This window comes from Episyrphus balteatus, chromosome 2 (genome assembly GCF_945859705.1).
Source record: "Episyrphus balteatus chromosome 2, idEpiBalt1.1, whole genome shotgun sequence".
NCBI classification, from domain to species: Eukaryota; Metazoa; Arthropoda; class Insecta; order Diptera; family Syrphidae; genus Episyrphus; species Episyrphus balteatus.
In genome coordinates this window covers 17984255-17997702 of record NC_079135.1, presented here as the reverse complement: position 1 = coordinate 17997702, position 13448 = coordinate 17984255, and the positions used below count along the sequence as shown (strand labels likewise).

Sequence of the window (13448 nt, the reverse complement as noted above, 5' to 3'; positions counted from 1 at the left end):
AAATTTGCCAAGTAAACAATCAAAATTTTATTGATACGAATTTGAACCCAAACTTTAGAACTTGGTACACTTTTATATCTCAATACTTTTTGTGCCAGCATAATTTCAACATAGGAGAACTTGGCTCTTTTTTTAACAGTAATGTTTTTGTTGTGATTTCACTACTTTTTGCAAGGTATGGCTGTAGAATATAAAATCTCTATATTTGATGAAAATTCAGTGAAAATGGGTGGTTGCCACGCCCCCTGCCTGAAATTCTCAAACTTTAAATTTTTTCCTTTGTGTAAACTACCAGCTCCACCATTCTACCAAATTTCAAGATTCTACGACAGTCAGAAGTGCTCTATAATAATTTATGAAAATTCAGCGGAAATGGGCGGTTACCACGCCCCCTGGCTGAAATTCTCAAGTTTTAAATTTGTTCCTTTGTATAAACTACCAGCTCTACTATTCTACCAAATTTCAAGATTCTACGATAATCAGAAGTGCTCTATAATATATGATGAAAATTCAGCGGAAATGGGAGGATGCCACGCCCCCTGAATTGAAAATCTCAAATTTTCGATTTTTTCCTTTGTATACACCACAAGTCCTATCACCGTGTAAAATTTCAAGTTTCTACGATATCGGGAAGTTCTCCATAGTTTTGATGATCTGTCAGTGAGTCAGTGAGTCACTTACGGTTTTTGCGATTTTTGAAGCCCTATATCTCAGAAACTACTCATCGTAGGAGGCTGAAATTTTGTGAGGAGTTTGGTTTTTACGAGCTCAACAAATGTAGTGAGTTTGAAATTTCTAGCATCTTTGGTGTGGAAGTTAGAGGGGGGTCGAAAATGGCCTGAGTTGTTTCCTGTAAATAAGGGTGTAGTGCCAAAGTTGCTAGAGAACTTGGCTGGGCACTACCGTGCCCCTTAATATTAAAATTTAAGAAAATTTTCAAAAAACACACTTTTGGATTTAAAAAAAAAATATTTCAAATTTTTTTTTCGAAAAATCAATTTTTTGAAAACGGTTTGACGAAATATCTTTAAATTTTATTTTTAGGTGTAAATTAATTATTTCTTCAAAATTGCATACCAACTTTTTTTTTGAAAAATGTTAGAAAATTTTTATTTATAAAATTTTTTTTTTTGAAAAACGGCTACAACGATTTTTGAAATTTTTTTTCTAAAAATACATTTTTATACAAGAAATAAAATATCATACTTGGTTTTTGTATAAGATCATTTAAAACGGTGTTTAATTTATTTATAAAAACACATTTAAAATTTTCTTAATTTTCTTGAATAAAAAGCTTTAACATTAACTTAAAGCAAAAGAGCAAGTACGTGCGACTCCAGTAGTGCATTTTATTTTATTGCAAATAAATTCCATTCTTTTGAATCAAGTGATTGTTTTGAGATAAAACTTTTGTCATGTTTTTTATTTAATAAAACCAAATATTTGAATAAGATTATCGTTGTTCAACTTTTATTGTTTCAAGTGCATTTTAAAAAAATGCACTTTTTTGATTTTTTATAAAGCTAAATTGTCAACTAAAAATTCAAATAAAAAAACTAAGCCAGAGTTTAATAGTATTGATTTCGTATGTTAAAAAAACATCACTGGCGGCATTTTCACAAAGTGAGCTTCTCGTTTTCACGCACTGTTAACAATGTTTCAGATTACTTAAATTACTTAATTTATGGTTGTTAGCGGTTCGTCACTTCATCAAGAATTAAGAACTAATCTAGATATTAATGATTGACAGATAGGTCGTGTTTGAGAAAATAAAAAAATAAATCATGAACCGCGTGCATATGTTGTGGTTTTACTGAGAATTGATTGATGTTCTGACACTTAATGTGCAACAAAATCATCCGAATTACACAAATTATAATTTTTATTTTATCTTTCTAATTATGTCTTGAATCAAGGTGGTAGATGTTTTGAAATGTTAATCGTGTTTTTAGTGCAGTAAACTGGCTTATTGAAGAGAATCAAGATGGTCGAACTTTTATTTTATTTATTTTATTAATATAATTATTCTATTATCTTTGATAAAAGTTAGTACCGAAACCTAGTATTGTATACGCCTTATTTTCACTTAAATTAAATTCAATTTTAATTTATATCATTAAAACAAATTTAATGACAAAATTTTACAGAAAGAAGACCTTTCATCGATGCCATCATTATTTTTTTTTATGTTATCTTTTTCATGTCTAACTAAACAATGTTAAAAAAATTTTTTCGAAGTTTTCTTTTGAAAAGTTGTTCAATATTTTCTTAAAAATAGCATAAGATTTATTTCTAAAGAATGTTTGAACAATTTTGTTGTATTTACCTTATAAGAAAATATATATATTAAAGAATAGCTTTGACAATTTTCAATGTGTTATTTCAAAAAATTCATTTTTATACAAGAAATACTTCATTTTTTTTGACAAAATCATTTAAAACGGTGCTAAAGTAGTTATAAAAACCAATTTTACATATTTTTGTAAATTACTTCCTTAAGAATCAAATTATAATTTAGTTATTTAATCCTTAATTTTTTAATATAAAGTTTTATCATTCAAGCTGTGGTTTCCATTAAAGAAATACGTGTAACTCAGTTGTGCATTATATTTATTATTTTAATTTTATTTAATACGTAGTTGGCAGCAATATAAAGACAAAAAAGTCTTTTTTTTTTTATAAAAATTGATGATAAAGTTCTCAAAATTTAGATAAAATAAAATGCACGACTGGGTCGCACGAACTTGCTCTTAGAGTTAAAGTTGCTTAAATTTTTAAGACTTTATATAGAAATTTGGAAAAAAAAAAATAAAATTCGTTTTTTAAAAAAAATAAAATAAAATCTAAAATTGAATTGCCCTCCAAAACAAGTATGCAGTTTTGATTGATATATTAACATGCATTTTTAGAAAAAAATTTTCAAAATCGTTAGAGCCGTTTTTAAAAAAAATAATTTTTTATAAATAATTTTTTGGAAAAAAAGTTTTAAAATAAAATTGGTATGCCATTTTGTAGAAATCACTAATCAACATCTAAAAACAAAATTTCAAAAAAATTCAATGTCCCGTTTTCGAAAATTTGATTTTTCAAAAAAAAATTTTCAAATTTTTTTTTAAAATCCAAAAATTATTTTTTTGGAAATTTTATTTTTGGTTTATACTTAAATAATATACATGCTTCTGTACAAAAAGTTTCGTTGAAATCGAATAATCAGTTTCGGAGATAATCGGATTTGAAAAAAACCGTTCTATGGCAGGTACCGTTAATAATGATTTTCAAAAAAAAATTTTTTCATTGGAAGATAAACCTTAGCTTAAAACTAACATTTGAATTTTTTAAACAAAATCGTTGGAGCCGTTTTTGAGATATTTCAATTTTACTTAAATCGGTATATGACATGTACCGTTATTTTTGGTCCAAAAAAATTAATTCCAAAAACCCCTCTGGAGAGTCGCCAAATAACGCTACATACCAAGTTTGACATTAATCGGTCCATCCGTTTAGGCTGTAGCTCGTTATACAGACAGACAGACAGACAGACTGACAGACAGACAGACAGACGGACTTCCGGGACCCACTTTTTTGGCATTGTCTACCATCGTAATGTCATGGAAAAATGTTATCTCAACTTTTTTTTTTTGTACGAATGCATAACTTGATATATAGTACCTATATCGCAAGTAAAAATATGTATTGAAGAATTTTTTGGCATTTTTTGAAGCCTCCATTTTTAATAAAATAAAATATGTACACGACTAGGTCAAAAGTAGATACTTGCTATTATGTTAAAACTTGCCCCAAATCCCAAATGCAAACATTTTTAAACATTCATAAAAAAGTATTTTTAACTTATATTGTAATAAATTCAATTAAATATAATATATAAAATTTTGTATTTAAAAAAAAACTTCTTTTTAAGTAGTTTTGGCCATCAGATGAAGTACATTATGTCATAAAATTTCTTGTAAAACGAAGAACTTTCATAATTTTTTTGTTTTGAAAATCGTTAAGAAAATATTTTGTTATAAATCAAATTTTTCAAAAAACGAAATAATAATCGACGGGTAGGCACAAAATTTCAAAAAAATGTATGTTATCCAAAAATTGATTTTTCAAAAACTAAACTTTTGTAATCCAAACTTTTGTAATCCAAACTTATTTTTTTTTATTTTTCTAAATTTTTAAATTATAAGGTTTCTAAATTTTTTTTTGTTGAAATCAGTTTGTTGTTTAAAAGAAAATCCAACATGAAGAAAATGGTTCTATGACTGTTCCCTTAAAAACGATCCAAAAAATATTTTTCTTATCTCAAAAGTACGACCTTGTTTACCAGCATCGGCAAATGAATTTTTATAAATAAAACCGTTAGAGCCGCTTTTGAGAAAAAAAAACTACCTTTTTTATATGTCGATGCTGCGTATTTTTTGTAGTAGTAGTAAAAATGTGATTTTATTATTTACCAATATTAATCTATCTTTGTTTTACAATTTTCACAAAGTTTAAAGCATTGACTTATGCCGTGTCGGTCAGCCCGAAAAAAAGAGTAGGTATTATCTAAACTAACATAATTTTTAGTTTACATACATTTTAAACGTTAAAGGCTCATTTAATTTAAAAAGATTGTGGTATTCTGTCATGATATCTATGAATTTAAAGTAAAGACACAATTTAAAAAGCTTCATTCATAATTTGGTTTCAAAATCTTTGTGCTGTTTGGCTTTGGACGAAGCTGCTTAGAACATTCCAGTTTGATCCATTTAAAATTTCCGTGGTTTTTGTATATTTACAAGAAATATTACCAGGAATTTTTTTTGCATGGTTGAAGAGAGATTAAATAAAATTATATTTTGAAAATATTGATTTTTTTTTATGAGTCTAAAAAGATGTCCTGTCTCTATTTTTAAAAATAAATGTGTATAAGTAAGAAAGTACTGAAGAAAATATTGCTAAAATTCTTGATCTATTTGAAAATGTGTCGTTATTTTTGTTACGAGTTCATTTGAAATTATTTTCATTTTTGTTAAATTTTTTTTTAACTATGTTCGATGGAAAATAAAATTTTCTACAAAGCCTTACCAACATTTATGTTTATAAAACGCGAGGTTTATTTACTAGTTCTTGTGGTTTAAAGCAGTTAGGGGTAACAGTTGCTACCCTTCAAAAAGGATTGCATTTTTTCTCTTTTTATAATTCAAACCTTTTGATCTCATAAATCCATACTTACCTTGTTTTATATATAAGTTTAGGAGTTTTAAATAAAATATATATTCTTTTAACTAAACCTTTCATCAGTCGGTAGGTACTATTCATCGTCAATTGCTAAACTACAAAATGTTTATTTTTTTTTAAATTTTATTTATTATTATTTTATTAGTCAGCATCTTACATTAATCTAATATTATTATTTTTTATCAATTATTTATTGAAAACTATGTTAAACTATTCATCTATGTTATTTCCAAATATTTTACTCTAAACTAAAATATAGTGTTTTTTTTTCTTAGTTGAAAAAAAAAAAAAAAAAAATAAATAGTTATCATCTTGGGTGACATCGAACTCGTTCAAACGCTTGGGGGTTTTTGTTCTAAAAATATCAAAAACAAAAAATAATATCATGAACTTCATCTGGATTTCAAATGAAGCAAAGATGATGCACAGAAAAACAATGAACAACTATGATGGTGCATGCATGAGTTGATATTATATGGTCTTCCAGTTGTGTTAGATGAAACAATATTATTAAAATCCCAAAATGTCAAGTGCGTGCAGACATAAAAGAAAATTCCTTAATATTGTTTACGAGTATGTTTATGATTTTTGAAGATAAAAATAGACCGAAGTTTATAGTCAGGGCAGTAGCGTTGAAAATTAGTTTTTTTTGACTTCCGAAAAAAAGTCCTTATTGTTGAAATTTTTTCTTAAGATTTTGGATCTTGCAAGGAAACTTTTTTTTTAGTGTCTGCGAATTAAGATTAAAAAGTTGTTCTTTTTACGAGTTTTTTTTTTCACTCCACAACGCAACTTCCCAGACTATTAGTACACAAATGTTTGGATTTCTATGGAATGGTTTTGTTATTTGTGCCATTCACGTAATGATTTATACCAGAAAGAAAAAAATAAAAACACACAAATATTTTACTGCACAGAAATGAAATAAATGAAAGAAAAATAAAAAAAAAAAAATCAGCAAGGATTTGATTACTTTTGCATTTGGTTAAACCGCATAAAATGCTTCTCAATTGCTATCTCTTATACACAGCATCCATCCATCATTCATAAATGGATCATCTGTGTAAGCTAAGAAGACAGTTTTTTCCTTTCCTCTAACAAACTGGATGCGGATAGTTGTGCCTAATGACATGGATGAAGTGACATTTTGTAGATGATTTTTTTTTTTTTTTTAATTTCTTTAAAGACATACCACCACAGGAGTCAGATGGATCGTGCCAGATGCAATGAACCGATAGTTATTGTGGCTGATGTTTAGTTTTTGTATTTTTTTTTTTTTTTTTTGTGATATTTCCCCGGGAAATTTGACTGGGGGTTCAAATTACCCCACGGATATTGCTCTTAAGTGAGATTAAATATTTTTTTTTTTTACTGGGCATGTGGTTAAATGAAAATAAAAATGTTGAAGAAATTTATTTATAATGCAAGCACAGAAGAAATATAGTGAAGATACTACACATATATAGGAAGAGACTGGATGTTATGAGACAAAGTATATTTTTGTATTTTGGATTCACTGAAGTGAGGATTTTAGGGAGAATTTTACCAAGTCAAAAAAGTTTTTTTTTACAATTCATAAAAAGTATTTTATATTCTGGCAATTTGTCAATCATGGCAATCCAATTGATAGGTATCAAAATATAAGATTTAAAAACTGGGTGATGTTTTTGGGTACTTGTTTCACAACCAATGAAGAAGAAAATAATAAAAAAAAAAACTCTTCCCAAGAAAACTTACCACTTCCGGACAACTTGCAACAATGCGGTGAAGCAATGGGTAATATACAAAAAGATGAGCTTAAGCTCTTTTCTCACTTTGTCTTAAGATGTATTTCAAGAAAATGCGATTGATGGCTTGAAAAGTAAGAAAAAAAACTTTAACTCATTGTTTTTGCATGCAATTCAATATCAGCATAAGAAAGAGCACAAAATTTTTGTAGTTTTTAGAGCAATTCGGGAGAATACCAATTCCTAAATTTACCAAATATTGATGAATTGAAATTAGAAAATTTAATAAAAACTAGCATTCTAAGCAAAAGTTGACCTTTCTCATAAGAAAAATATATTGCGTAGTTAATTTTTTTTTTTTAAATCATGTGGAATCGATCCAACTATAAGTCCTCATTTATAAAATATAGTTAAATTGATAAGATTACACTTTTTATCACCGTTTCGCTTATATTGACCAGCAGTGTAGTATGCTTAATGACTATTTATAAGACTGTCAAAATGGCACAGGGTAGTAGCCAAAAGAATAACGTTCAACGAACTTTTTCCGTTTTATTTATTACCAGAAAAAAGAAAATCATTTTTCTTAAAAAAAAAAAAAATCGAAAAAAATCTACCTTTTTTTTTAAATCCATCACCTTTAAATCCATTTCTTTATATGACAACTTACAATAAATTTTATATCATCTAAAAGCTTATTATTTCACCTTTAATATGACGCTTCAATCATATTTCTATCATGTTTAAAAAAAAAGTTATCATTTTTTAAAACCAGATTACGGTACTTCCTGTCAGGTGTTTTGAGGTATTTTTTAAGTTTTTCAATTTAAGATTGTGCAACAAATGACAGGTAATATTATCAGCATTCGTAATAAAGTTAAATTTAAATGTGCTCTAGATCAGAAGACATATATCGTGTTTAGAAAAAGAACATCTTTTCACCGTTATCTCAAGATTTTAAATACGAAACTAATTGAAATTTTGCACAATTATAGTTTATTTAATTACCTATCTACAGTATAAATTTCATTTATCTATCTTTTAAAACAAAAAAGTTAAAACTAATTGATTTTTCCTGTCGCTTTTTCGTTTCATCTTGTTTCAAATCACTATACGATACTTAAGAAGTTTTCACTTCAAAAGTCAAAGCAGATGTTAAAATACAACATTTCGAGGGATAATTCCTCCGTATCAGTTGAATAAGGTTTTCAAATTAACCAATTTTTCAATCCTTCAAGTAACTCAATTTAACACTCTTACAACTATAGTTTTTTTTTTCCTTGCACACATTGAGAGCAAAACTTAGGACATGCTTGGTTTTAGCTTAGATACAAAACAGCCATCCCTAAATACTATGGTGAAGCTTATGAGTGCATACTCCAGGATTAGACATTATAGAATACAGAAAGCTAAGAAAACTTTTAGCAATATTAGAGCAATTTAGGAGAACACTAAGCTTTTTTCTTAACTCAAAATCGGGCAAGAAAAAGTTTCCTATAAACCTTTGAAGCACTCTTCATAATCAACTGCGCTAATAGTATAATTGGCACTCTTGGATTGACTAGAAAAGGCGAGTTTTTTTTTTATAGTATGTTACAAGAGTCTTTTTCTATTGATGAAAGGTAAAAAATCTGTGAGCCAAAAAATATTAACGTTAAAATTCTCCAGCCTATAGTGTTAATCGTCAATTAGTGAAGTAATCTTCTATGACGAAGACGAAGACATTCAAAAACTTTTTATATGGTAAAATTCTCCCTCATTAGGAGTACACAAAAACATCAAGAAGACATCAAGAGGCGAAAAAAAAAAAAAAAAATAAAACCAAAACCAAAAAAACGTAATGAAGCCTAGAGACTTTGGAATATAATGGTAAAGTGGTAAGAATCATGACAGGCGTATGCGTTTTTATGGAAAAACTATTAGAAATAGGATATGGTGTTTGTTTAGTGATAGAAACTTTGTAACATACCTTGATTGTTGTTGTTATTGTTGGTGTTTTTGTTGTTGGACGGTTTTGACTCTGCTGGTGGTGGTGGAATAGGAGATGTTGATTTGTCTATCGTTGTTGTTGTTGTTATTTTATTAAAACCCGGTACAGTGAAGGTCTTTGTTGTCACATAACGAACTGATTCAACTCTTGTTTGCCATTTTTGAAATGTATTTATTACGTCACTCTTGAGTATTGTACGCAATCCGGGAGACGATGACGATGTGGCATTTATTTTTTCGTTTACTGAATTTTTCTCTACATCATTGCCATTTTGAGTTGGTGTTGATGGAGGTGGTGAAGATGTTGATGTTGACTTATCATTATTTTCTGGAAAAAAGGAAAAATATGAATATGATAAAAACGGATAAATTATAATTTTCTTTAAAAAAAACATGGACCTCAATGATTTAAAGCTTGAAAATATAAAAAATGTTGCAGTTGAAGGGAATCTGCTTATTGAATGATTGGTACCGACCGGAAATGAGATCATTATGAATATAATGGTTTGTATAATTTTTTTTTTAAGAATGAAACATCAAATGGGATTGAAAAATGTATTTTTTTTTTTTAAACAACTAAAATACAAATTTTTGCTATTCTTTTTCCGATGAAATATAAAACCAAGCATGAAAAAACGTCCTCTTTTAAAAAGAATGCATAAATTGAAAACAAGCATAAGCGGATCTAAAGGTTTAAAGCATTTTTACATAAAAATTTGGTGAGTTTTGAAAATAAAAAAATTTAACAAAAAAAAGAAAAATTGCTCTTCAAATTAAAAAAAAAAAACAACTCTTTAAATGAAACTGAACTAAAAAAATATGCAGTTTAATTTCTTTTATAAAGATTCATTTAAAAAAAAAAAAAAAAATTGAAATCGTTAGAACTGTTTAAAAAAAAATTGTGTAATACTTTTTTGAAAAAAAAGTTTTAAAATATCCAAAATTTTTTTAAATATCCAAAATTTTTTTTTTTCAAAACTTTGTCTTTGATTTAAATAAAAATCGTCAAAATCATATAAAACCATTCCAAAATCGATGAAACTTGGTACACTTGGAGAGTGCCGAGTTCAAAAACGTCAAAAAATGTTTGAAATTAAAATCTAAATATATCCTAAATATTCCGTTTTTTATTAAGTATTGTAATTTTTTGTTATTTTATGTTTTTTAATCTTCAAACATTTATGCCTAGTTGGCAACAATACAACTCTAAAATAGTCAATTTAAAAAAAAGTAACTAGTAAAGTTGTCAAAACTTTTGATAAATTAAAAAAAATCCAAGAAATACAAAAATAAATAAAATGCTCGACTGGGTCGCACGAACTTGCTCTTAGAGTTAAAGTTGCTTAAATTTTTAAGACTTTTTATAAAGAAATTTGGAAAAAAAATAAATATCGTTTAAAAAAAAAAATTAAATTAAATCTGAAATCAAATTGCCCTCCAAAGTAAGTATGCAGTTTTGATTGATATATTAAGATGCATTTTTAGAAAAAAAATTTTCAAAATCGTTAGAGCCGTTTTTAAAAAACTAATTTTTTGGAAAAAAAGTTTTAAAATAAAATTGGTATGCCATTTTGTAGAAATTACTAATCAACATCTTACAACAAAATTTCGAAAAAATTCAATGTCCCGTTTTCAAAATTTTTTTAAAATTCCAAAAATTATTTTTTTGGAAATTTAATTCTTGGTTCATATTTAAATTATATAAATGCTTCTTCACAAAAAGTTTCGTTGAAATCGAATAAGCAGTTTCGGAGATAATCGGATTTGAAAAAAAAAAAAACGGTTCTATCGCAGGTACCGTTAATAATTAAAAGGTAGACCTTAGCTAAAAACTACTACTTGAATTTTTAAACAAAATCGTTGAAGTCGTTTTTGAGATATTTCAATTTTACTAAAATCGGTATATGACAAGTACCGTTATTTTTGGTCCAAAAAAATTAATTCCAAAAACCCCTCTGGAGAGTCGCCAAATAACGCTACATACCAAGTTTGACATCAATCGGTCCATCCGTTTAGGCTGTAGCTCCTTATACAGACTGACAGACGGACGGACGGACTTACGGGACCCACATTTTTGGCATTGTCTACCATCGTAATGTCATGGAAAAATGTTATCTCAACTTTTTTTTTGTACGAATGCATAACTTGATATATAGTACCTATATCGCAAGTAAAAATCTAAAATTATGTTATTTTTTAAATTTAGCATGTTTTGTATTTTATAATCAAAATTTTTGATTTTTTCAAGGAATAAGAAAATATACCTTAATCCAGAAGGAACACCATTTTGAAATGAATTTAGGTAAATTTTTAACTTACATGCCTGCTGTTTTCCCAACAAAAATTCTATTTAAAATGCTTTTCTACCCGCCATTTTGGAGCCGCCATTTTGAATAAACAAAAATTGGCACTTTTTTGTATTTTCTATACTTATATCTTTCAGTGTAACAATTTTATCATATTTTTTTCAATTAATTGCCTTTTCAATGATTTTTTGATTGCAAAAAGGATGAAATAGTGAAACATTATTCATCTGTTCCCACATAACTTCTAAACTACTTTTTAAAACGGGAGCGGGTCATAATTCTGCTTGTCAAAATTCTGTACGACAAAATTCTGTGGGGTCAAAATACTGTAATACCATAATTCTGTACGTCATTATACTGTAAATACAAAATTCTGTACGTCAAAATACTGTATCAACAAAATACTGACATGCAAAATTCTGTTTTGTAAAATTCTGTACGGCAAAATACTGTATATCAAAATTCTGTAAAAATGCTGTAAAAAAATATCGTTTTGATAATGTAAAAAAGTGCGCGCGATTTACAGAATTTTGATGTACAGAATTTTGAAATACAGTATTTTGACCAACCAGAATTTTGCTATACAGAATTTTGACTTTCAGAATTTTGTTCCTACAGCATTTTGCACATACAGAATTTTGACATACAGTATTTTGGCATACAGTATTTTGAATACAGAATTTTACAACATACAGAATTTCGACCCCAACCCTTTTAAAACTTTACAAAAGTGGTATCGTTGGAAGTGTCTTACTCGTGCAATGGTTATAGGCTATGTGACATCACAATATGTGAAAATTTCGTTTTTAACGGAACTCTTTGGAATGGGTTACCGACGATTTCAACGATATTACTTTCAAAAGGACACGCTGTACTTAACGGCTGATAACACTTTAATATCAATCGTTAGAACTATTTTCTAGCAAACTTATCTTTAAAATAAGCGATTTTATGGTATAGTTGTTGTTATTTGTTTAATTTTTTTTTAAATTTTTTTCAAGACAATCTTTAACTAAAAATAAGGAACGAATGTGCAAAAATATACCGAAAACATCAGTTTTAAAACAATATTTTTGTCAGAAACTCAAAAGACTGATACAAAAATCTATCAAAGATACATTTCTCACAACTTGCTCTTGAAGCTTTGTGCATATCTATCAATTGAAAATTCTTTATTTATCTTGAACGTCTGGTTTTCCAAAACAATCGTTTTTGTGAAAAATTCCTCATGTTTGAATAATTATTTATCTTACAGTAAATCTCATCTTCCGAATATAAACATACACAAACCTCGAGTGTTGAAAAAAGAAATTTCTGTGTAGGATTGGTGTTTTATTTTGCTAGGCAAATTTTATTGTTCCGCTTCCGTGATATACAAAATCGTGCAATTCCCTGTCTGAAGAGGTGCAATTGAAATGTTCTATCCAACATTTACACTTTAATAAAATTTCTGGCATTGAATTTTTGAATTCTAACCATACAAAAATTGAGTGCTTTTTTCAAGCACCTGGCCCTAATAAAGAAAATTTTCAAAATTATGCATGAAAATCTTTTCCGACATTTGTAATATATCCAAATTTTCAAATTAACTCACAGTCAAGTGCAAAATGCAAACAAAAATATTGCGCAGTGTAAAATCCTTTCAATTAGCATCTAATGATTTTTGTGTCATTACAAGAATATTACACCGACAGACATTTGGGTAACAGCTGCACAAATAAGATGACAGATATGTTTGACATTTTTAAACAAACGCCCGCCATTGCTCAACCGGAAACTTGATCCATCGAGCCAAGAAAAATGCATTTTTTTTTTTCAAAAAATGAACACGTTTTTGATATTTTTATTTTTTTTTTCTTGTTTCAAAAACGATGTGATGCTGCTGATGAAGGTAAATGAAATACACCTTTCATAAAGAATATAAAACAAACAATTAATATCAAAAAAATTTTAATATTTATTTTGAAATATGAAGGGTATACGTTTTTGACATTGATCTAAGAGGTGTGTTATGAGTTTTTGAAAAACTTTGTGTGTGTTTTCAAGTTTTTTTTTTTTTTTTTTAAGGAGACTTGAGAGTTTTATGACGTGGGAGTGATGATTTAATGTCAGTTAATTAGATATTTTTAGACAGGGGTTTAGTTTATAACATTTTGTTTTGAAAAAGTTGTTCAATGGTGAAATTTGTCAAAAAAGT

At 27.6% G+C, this 13448-nt stretch overlaps 1 protein-coding gene across 1 annotated transcript in view; it reads right to left on the bottom strand.

Annotated features, from left to right (window-relative positions):
• The window catches only part of LOC129908709 (titin), a 167738-nt gene that overhangs the window by 132983 nt on the left and 21307 nt on the right, over positions 1-13448 (bottom strand). Inside the window, exon 2 of the mRNA XM_055985417.1 lies at positions 8926-9273. The gene's annotated coding sequence lies outside the window, so the exon portion shown is untranslated. The remainder of the gene's footprint in view (positions 1-8925; positions 9274-13448) is intronic.